The sequence below is a fragment of the Cnephaeus nilssonii genome (assembly GCF_951640355.1).
Source record: "Cnephaeus nilssonii genome assembly, chromosome: 6".
Classification (NCBI taxonomy): domain Eukaryota; kingdom Metazoa; phylum Chordata; class Mammalia; order Chiroptera; family Vespertilionidae; genus Cnephaeus; species Cnephaeus nilssonii.
Window position 1 is genome coordinate 2,077,961 of NC_137077.1, and position 9,251 is coordinate 2,087,211.

The following is a 9,251-nucleotide window of genomic DNA, read 5'->3' on the forward strand; positions in this document are numbered from 1 at the left end:
ATTTCCCATTTCCCCGTTGAGGAAACTGAGGCTCCGACAGTGAAATAACTTGCCCCACGTCATACAGTCAACAAATGACCAAGCTGGGCCTAACCAGGCCTCCTGCCCATATGGCAGAGACCCGTCCCTCCCCCCCCCCCCCCCCAGCTTCTGGGATTCCCCCATCTTCAGGGGGCAGGACAGCAGTGCGGCCTGGTCGCCCTCCCAGGCCCCTCCCGGAGCTGTGCTGAGCGGAGCAGGTCCTGGTGCCAACAGAGCCCCAGCGCTACGGCTCCCCCTGACCGTCCCCCTGACCACTTCCCGTGCGAATCAGCGGGGAGAGGAGGGGCTGATCCCACACTCTCAGCATGAGAAGGATGCGAAAAGCCCCCCCCCCCCCGCCCCGCCTAAGTTGTACAGAAGAGGGAAACTGAGGCCCAGAGGCCGCTGGGTCCCCTATCCCAGAGTGCGTGCCTCTGGCCCTCCACCCGAGATGGTGGGACCGGAACACCTGGTCCCTGGGAGCGAGGTTCCATACCACGGGGTGGAGGCGAGCCGCCTCGGTGTGGCGCAGTGTAGGGCGACATCATGGTTCCCACTCAGACAGGAACCTGAACCTCAGCGTGAAGGAGGCAGTGGGTGGGGTTTGCCAAGGCCCAGCCGAGAAGCCAAGGGGCTTCTCTTGTGGCTCCAGGAGCCAGGAGAGCCCCCTCGAGGCGAAGAGGAGCTTTGTGAGAAGACACTGTCCAGTTCAGATAAAACAGCACTTCCTGAGTACCTACTACGTGCCAGCACGACCCTCGTCTAGGGAGGCAGAGTCACCGCTGACAAACGCAGGGGCTCTGAGCCAAAACCCAGGGTGTGGACGCTGTTCCCAGAGCTGCCACCCCGGGGCTGAGACCGTGTGACCTCTCACCTTCGCTGGTCACGTCACGGGTGGCCTCTCACCCCTTTGGAAACATGGGTGATGCTGCTCCCTCCGCCTCCACCGTCACCCCTCCAGGCGGCGCTGATGGCATCCGGCCAGGATGACAGACACCTCTGCCCCCCCCCCGCCCCCCGGACCCCCCGGGGCAGTAGACAAGCCTTCCCTCCTCAGGTGGCCGGAGAGGTCCTTGCTGGGCACCCCTGTGGGTGCCCATCGCCTGGTGACCAAGCCCAAAGCCCGCAGTCCTAGGAAGGCCTTCCCGCCTGCGCCCTCGCCCCCCGTCCCCCGCCCCAGGGTGTCTTTCAGCGAAGGCAGCCTCCCCTCCCTTCACTGCCTCCACCCTGGAGGAGGCTCAAGGTTGCCCTCTAGTCACTCGGTGGCTTTTCATCCTATGCCCTAAGCCACACTGTGGTGACTTCTACACTCGGGCGCCCCCACACAGTAAGCACGCAGTAGGCCCGCAGTAGGCCCGCAGGATTGGTTGAATGGCTGGATGAACACCTGTCTCACGGGAGGGAGGGATTAGACCAGATTGGTGCAAACACCTAAAGAAAAGTGCCGCCCTGGACAGACGGAGACAGAACAGGGCACTGCCCCTGGCGAGGGGCAGAGAGCCAATCGGGTGGGATGGGGGGGGGGAGGGGGGCTTTCCTGAGCTGGAGGCGGGCCCTGGGGAGAGGCAGGAGGCAGGCTCTGGCTTCCATCAGCCACTGGGTGGGAGGGGCGCCCCGCTGGCCTGCTGGCTGGCCTGCTCAGATAAGAAATTAGGGAATGTGGGAGCAAGAGGAGGGGAGGGGTGGCTGGGAGGGGGTCTTGGTGGAAAGGGGGTGGGGTTGCAGCAGGGGTCTGGGGGAGGTGGGCCGTAAGAAATTCCAGAGGTAGGAATGGCCCAGGGTTTAAAAGCAACTACAGTCAGAGTTAAGGAGTGAGCTGTGACTGCGGCACCTTAGGGGCTGAAGGCTTTGTTTTCCTGTAGCCCAGGGCCTGGGGCAGCGGGGACTCGGTGTGCGGGCTGTGACAGGAAAGGGACACGGCGGTGGTGGGCTGACAGCCCAGGGGAGCAGCCGGCCCCCAGGGCCACAGCGTCTGAGGCGGAGGCCGGGAGGGACAAAGCCACCACAAACCCCACAGCGGGGCCTGGGAGCCGAGGGCCAGGTCCAGCCCCTGGATCGTTCTGCACCGCCTGCAGCGTGGGGGAGGGGGCCGCCTGCAGCGTGGGGGAGGGGGCCGCCTGCAGCGTGGGGGGGGCCGCCTGCAGCGTGGGGGAGGGGGCCGCCTGCAGCGTGGGGGAGGGGCCGCCTGCAGCGTGGGGGAGGGGGCCGCCTGCAGCGTGGGGGAGGGCCGCCTGCAGCGTGGGGGAGGGGGCCGCCTGCAGCGTGGGGGAGGGGGCCGCCTGCAGCGTGGGGGAGGGGGCCGCCTGCAGCGTGGGGGAGGGGGCTGCCTGCAGCGTGGGGGAGGGGTCAGAACCCAGAGCCGCAGCCGGGGCTTCACAGCCCAGAGGCTGAAAGGAAGCCCTGACTCCCGGCTTCCAGAAGCTCAGATGACCGGGCCTCGGGCCAGGCCCCGTGACGGCCCTCACTGCGCTGCCCCCGCAGGCAGGCACGCGGCTCCAGGGCCACTCACCTACGGGCCTTCCGGGCCTGGTAAGGGGTGGGGGACTGAACAACCATATGGAGGGGTGGCCCAGGGCGGGCCCCTCTGTGCCTGAGGCTCCGGGAAGGGAAACGCTCTCTTAGAGGAAAGGGAGGCCGGGGGGACCCATTCTGTGCCCCCAAAGCTGCCTGAGTGAGGGCCTACGTCCCCGCCTCAGGGCGTCAGGAGCAGGCACAGGGCCTGGTCCGCAAGGAGGACCCCCGTCCCCAGGGCTTGTCCTTCTGAAGGGGGAGGGAGCCCTCAGTCAGGGCCAGACTTGGGGTCAGGTCAGGTGACTGCGAGGGCCTCAGTTTGCCCACCTGTAAGATGGGTGAGGTCCGGGCTAGACTCCTGCCACGCCACCAGCTGCCACGGGGGAGCCTGAGGGGCAAGGAGAACCCGAGAGCCTTCCAAGGCCACGTGCGCCCTGTGGACGGGGTGGCTGAGACGGCGACCCCGGTGTCTGGTGGCTGTGACTGCACCGAGGCCTGGCCCAGAGGCTTCACCCTCACAGGTGCTGGGACCTGCGGGACGGCCTGGCTCCCGCGGGAACCGGGAATCAGGGTCCTCGGGGCCAGGGCATCTCAGGGGCCCTGTGCCCTGGGCTCTGCAGACCCTGAGCCGGTACCACCTTCCGCTCTGCGCCTTACAGGCAGACAGCCTGGAGCGCGGGGCCAGGGCCTGCAGGTACCCCCGCTGCCTTCACCAGCTCCGCGCCTCCGGACTGTGTGTGAGGGGTGGGGGTGGGGAGGAGGGCCGAACGAGGCCACTTGAGTCACACGGCCTCCTCTGGTCCTCGAAACGCGCCAGGCAGGGCTTAAGGCAGAGAAACTGAGCTCGGGAGGTCAGAGTCAGAGTCAGTGCAGAAGCTAGAGGAGCACGCTGAGCCGAGAGACCGTCCCCAGCTCTCTCACTCCTGCCAACAGCGACTTCAGCCCTGCCCACCCCGGGCACTGCCCGCTCTGAGGGGCACTTCTGCCCCCTGGTGGTGAGGACCGGGGTTCCCCAAGCTGCTGGGAGGGTCCTCCGTCTGGCTGGGGAACCTGGTCAGGCGACACCCAGGGAGGGGCTAGCAGTGTGCCAGGCACCGGGCGCCCGCTCACCCCTCCTCTGGGATGGACAGGGATGGCACCGCACCTGCCCCCGAGGGGGTGAGGTGGGGCGAGACAAGTCATGTGCTCATGGGGTGCAGGCCAGCTCCCACACTGAGGACAGCTCGCGTCTGCCAGGGGCCCCGCCCAGAGCGGCCCTGCACAAACAGCAGCCGGTTTCTGTACTGTAATCCACACCGTGAACAGAGGCAGCGCTGCCAGGATGTGGGGGCGCGGGGGGGAGGGGTAGCCAGGCCGCCACCACCAGGGGCCCCTCCAGCCTCCTGTCCAGAGAATGGCACCGCCTGCCTGTCCCGCGGGAATGGCGGGCTCCGGAGTCGGGGAGTCGGAGGGGAGCAGCCCGCCCCTGAGCACTGACCGCGGGCAGCGCTGTGCTGCGCCCACACTGCGCCGTGCCCCCCCACTGTGCAGACCTGCCCCCCCACTGTGCAGAGTGCCCCCCACTGTGCAGAGTGCCCCCCACTGTGCAGAGTGCCCCCCCACTGTGCAGACGTGCGGACGGAGGTCACGCAGGGCAGAGATGGCGAACTGGGCTCGCCTGGCAGCTTTCTAGTCTCCAGGGCACCGTCTTGGCCGCAGCCTTCCCTTACAGAATCCCTGGGAAGAAGGAGCTGCTGCGGGTACCAGCACTGCCCCGATCAGGGCGCCCGGGGAGGGAGCCTGAGGGCGCGGGGAGGGCTTGTTCAGCCACTGGCCACCTCCCTCACCCTTCGCTCACCGCCTCCCTCCCTCACCCCTCTCTCACCACCTCTTTCCCTCACCCCTCCCTCGCCACTCTCCCCGAAGAATTCCTGGTGCCAGCCGGACCCAGCCCCAGCCGGGTGAGTAGGGGGAGGTGGGACCCAGCGTGGCTGCCTGTTGACTGTACACACGGCCCGGTGGCCCGGCGAGGGGGGTGTTGGCCGCCTGCCTCCGCCGAGTCCAGGGCGTGGCTCACGGAGCAGGTGTCCCCTCGCCATCCCTGCCTCTGCGGGAACGCGGCCCAGCCCGGGGAAGGGACGGACTCACTGAAGGAGAAACTGCTCCTGAGAGTCTCCGCGTGTGGGTGGGGTCCCATCTCCCCACGGGGCGAGAGGTACCCCTTTCTGCCCAGCCGGCCTGGCCCACGTGCCCCCACTGTAACCCTGCCAGCTGGGCCCTCGTCTGCATTCCAGATGAGGTGTGGAGGTTCCAGACCCTGCTGACCCCTGCAGGGCCCCAGGCTGGTGAGGGCAGGGCCAGGACGGATGCTGGGGTCCCACCCCAGTCCCTGGCTGCCGTCCTCCCGGCCCTGCCCAGCAGCTTGCCCACCTCTCTGGGCCCCAAGCCCCCGAGGGCTCAGGATTCCCCCAGCGCTGCCCTCCCAGAGGCCTCCCCGCCTAGGCCTGGGCGCTGGAATGCGCCCTGCTGCCAGCATCCCAGCCCCACGTGACCTGCACCGGCCCGAGGCTTCACACAGGCCTCTGCCGGCAGGAGGGACTCCAACTCTCCAAGCCTGGCGTCCAAGACCCTCCCCAGCCCGGGCGCAGCCTCCCACTCAGCCCCTCAGCCCCCTTCTCCACGCCCACCTCCACCGAGACCGGCCACAGCTGGTGCTCTGGACCGGCTGCCTGCTTCCCCCTGGGGCCTTCCCCGGCTCTGCCCCGCCTGGCCGCCTTCCTCCGGTCCCTCCCGTCCCTCCTGCCCACGGCCGCTCCTTCAGTGACTGTAACAACGGCCAGGGCGGTGCGGGGGGCGTGGGGGAAGGTGGGCCTGGGTAGGTCTGCGCCTTCCACTGGTCAGAGCGCACCCCTTGGCTGTTTAACAGCTCACCGTGCCTCAGTTTCCTCGTTTGTAAAGTGAGAATGTGGGGGAGGAAGAGGCGTTGCCCTCAAGGTTCTTTAGCTGGTCTGATGGTCAAACAGACGGGAGACTTATTAGCAAGAGGCAGTAACCACATTTAGTGCGAACGCACATGTACGTGTGGGAGCCCCACACGCACCGAGTCAGAGACCTCGCACGCGGGAGCGGCTCTGAGGCCGGAGGGACCTGGCGTACAGGGCGCCCAGCGTGCGGGATGCCGTGCGGCGCCGGGGGCTGCGAAGGCCGTGGGGACCAGGGGACAGCAGGCGCTCGGGCACTCGCCGTGGGCCTTGCCACGCAGGGGGGCAGAGAAGGAGCCTCTGGTGCCTCTTACCCTGAGCGAGGCCCCTCAAGCTCTCCTTGGCGGTTAAGGGGCGGCACGCACGCTTCTCTTGAACCCGCAGCTGAAGTTGCCTTAAGCCCAAAACCATCTGCGTACCACAGAGGTGCCTCTTGGGGTGACTCGTGCTGAACCCCCATTGAATCGCGGCACCTTCCTCCCGGGGTGATCCCGAGGCTGTAAATGTATTCGCAGCTGCGGCCGCTGAGACCACGCCTGGCCCGCGCGCCATCGTCCCCGGCTGGCCTCGCTCAGTCCCACGCTGCCCTGCGGCCCATCCCAGCGTGCAGTCCTTTCTCACGACACAACTAACCATGCCCAGGCCGCCCCCTCTGCCCTGTGTCAGGGTCTCAGGACAGGCCTGCCCCCCTCAGCCTGGGCTCCCCTGCGGCCGGGGCTCCTGCAGGCGGAGGCCCCCGGACACTGACCGAGATGGTCTTCTTGTCCCAGCTCTGTCCGGCTCCGCTGCGGGGCCAGGCCCCACCGGGGGCTTCCCGCTCCCTCGTTGTCGAGTCCACGTTGAGCAGGAGGCCTGCTGGGTATGCTTAGCCAAGCTCCCACCCTGGCGTCTTATCACCAGGCCTGCCTCCAGCTCAGCAGGGCTCTGTGGCATTGACCTCACCGGAGCCCCTGACCCCTGACGGTCCCTCTGAGTCCTCTCCTGTCCGTGGGCCCCGCCCAGCCCCTTGGCAGTGAATCTCCACGTGTCCTCGTTGGAGTTGAGGCCATCCCTCCCACCCACCCCCACACTGACCCCCACAAGACCTCCTCCACCGTGGGGAGCTGCGAGGGCCCGAAAAACCTGCCCTGCCCCGAGGTGAGGCTGTTCAGGGCCTCGGCCCACCCCGCTCTGGGTAGATGGTGCAGAAACTGTCCCCACCTGGAGCCATAACAGACTCTCGTATCATCACAAAAATCCGACAGGAATTCCCAGATCCCACCGGGGCCTGGGTGTCAGAGCTGGGAGGGAGGGTCTGCAGGGATGGGAAGGCGAGTCACGGAGCTGGAGGGGGCGGGGCCGGGTCCCCTGGACTCCTAAGACGGCCTGCATTTAGCAGGAGAGTCAGAGACAGGAGCGAGCGGGCTCTGTGTGTGCCAGGTGAGAGGTCGGCACCCACGGGGCGTGTTAGGGTTATTCTGCGTCGACCACTTGGAGGCCAAGAGGCTGGGCGATCCAAGAACTATGCAACCGAGAGCTCCTTCCGACATCTCCTTCCGGAAATGCCGGGAAGAAACATACAAACATCGTCTAAATGCACACCTGAGGCCCTCGCTGGTGTGGCTCAGTGGATAGAGCGTCGGCCTGCGGACTGAAGGGTCCCAGGTTCGATCCCAGCCACGGGCACATGCCCGGTTGCAGGGTTGATCCTCAGCAGGGGGGCGTGCAGGAGGCAGCCCATCAATGATTCTCTCCCATCATGGATGTGCCTATCTCTCCCATCCTTTCCCATCCTCTCTGAAATCAATAAAGAAATATATTTAAAAAAAATGCACAACTGAGCTTGTGAGAAAACAAGGGAAGTCACGGGCCAGGCTGATGGCATGGATGTCGCCGCTGAGACGCTGTGCCCACGACAGTCACAGCGTGCGTAATATGGTTGCACTAAAGGCCAGCAGTGTTTGAACACGCAACACCACAGACAGCGACGCCGCGGAGCCTTCCCGTACCAAGCCCGCAGCCCGTGCCGCTGGGATGAAAACGGGGCGCTGGCGTGACTCTACGCAACAAAACCTCCCTGGCGACGTGAGCACCGATTCCTGCAGGGGCGGGTGCTGGTGGGTGTCACACCTCAGGCCTGTGACTTCCCTCGTGAAGGGTCATCCTTGCCGTAAGCCAGCCCTGCCCGCCGCTTCTGTGCCTTTCAAACTCCTCTTTCCCGCAGGAAAACCCTCAAGCGAGCACGTCATCCTGCGCACTTCCTGAAGAATTCCTTCCGTTCCTCCTCCCTTCCACGCGCCCGGGAGAGGCTGCGGCCTGCGTGCCTGGGGGCCTTTTTCTCCATCGATGGAGATCTCGCCTCCAGACGTGCCCTCTGTGTGGCTCGAATAAACTTCCATAAACATTCTCTGCAGGTTGGGACATGCTCACACGGACAGAAGGCATGAAGCCAGGTGCCGGTCAGGGAGCCAGTGTCCAGGGCGTGAGTGTGGTGGCCCAGCGTGCTGGGCACCCACCCAGGTGTGTGGGGGGCGGGACCGGGAGAAGGGAGCGCCCGCGGTCTCCGTGGGCACGGCCCTGCCTTCCTTGGTGTCCTCGGTCCATGTGGAAGTCCCGATGGCCTCGAGGGCCTGGGCACGTTGGGGAGGGTGTCGGGCACCTGTGTGGTAAGGGGGGACACGGGTCCCTTCCCAGGCTCCGGCTCCCCCTCCCACCTGGGGGAGAGCGGGAAGGCCACCTGTCCGCGGACTGTGAGACCGTGGCCACCTGGCCAGCGGCTCCGGCTAAGAAAGGCCACAGAGAGGCTCCGTCTAGATGAGCCGGGTGGTTACCAGCTCTCGTCCTGTGTTTTGATCGCACGCAGCTTGAGCACGGCACGTCCCGTCCCCGGCACGCCCTGATTCCTTCTGTTTCCTGTGCTCTATAAACCCTGTGCTGTGCCGGCAAAGTCTAGGCGGTGGCGAAACAACAGCACCGCCGGCCGGCGGCCCTGGTGCGGCCTGTCCGCAGGCTGGATGGGACTTAGCAGGACAACTTCCCGGTGGCAGCCGGGCGGCGGTGAACTTCGCCGGTCGGCCGCCGCCGCTGCGCAGGCGAGTCCTCACAAACCTTTGTCTTTCCCAGCCACTCCTCTGGGTTCTGTCTTTGACACCCACACTCGATACGCGGGGTGCTCTGGGCTCCCAGCACTTTGCAAAGCAGCACGCCTGCCTGGGTCACCTCCACACACCCGCACAGACGCACGTCAAGGCCGGCTGGGGCTTCCCGCTACTCCGTGCCCAGCAGACGCCCCGCGGGAGGAATCTCGTTCGTGAACATGGCCCAGAAGGTGCCTGTTCCCCGTCACCCCAGGTCAGAGCCTGCCACGCGGGGCGCCTGGAGTCCCTGCAGGTCTCAGGATCTGGGGACCTGGGAGCGGTCTGCATAGCCCCTGGGTGTGAGGGTGCCTCCTGCTGGGAGAGGGGCGTGGCTGTCACGCCTTCCCCAAAGGGCTGAGGAATGAGCACGGCCCATCTGTGCTGAGCATCCGTGGTACCCAACGATTTGGAGCGGAAGGAAAGACGAGGAAGGAAAGACGATATTTTTGTAGTTAAGCACATTTAGCTCTATTATAGATCATGGATTTTGAAGGTAACACGAAAATTCAAGGTTGTGGGGCCTCAGTGGGTCCCGAACAGACCCCCTGAGGATGCCCCACTCTCTCTCCCTGGCAGTCAGGAGAGCCTGCAGACCCTGCTCCAGCCTCTAGGTCCTTGGATCAAGACCACAGAAGCACAGAGG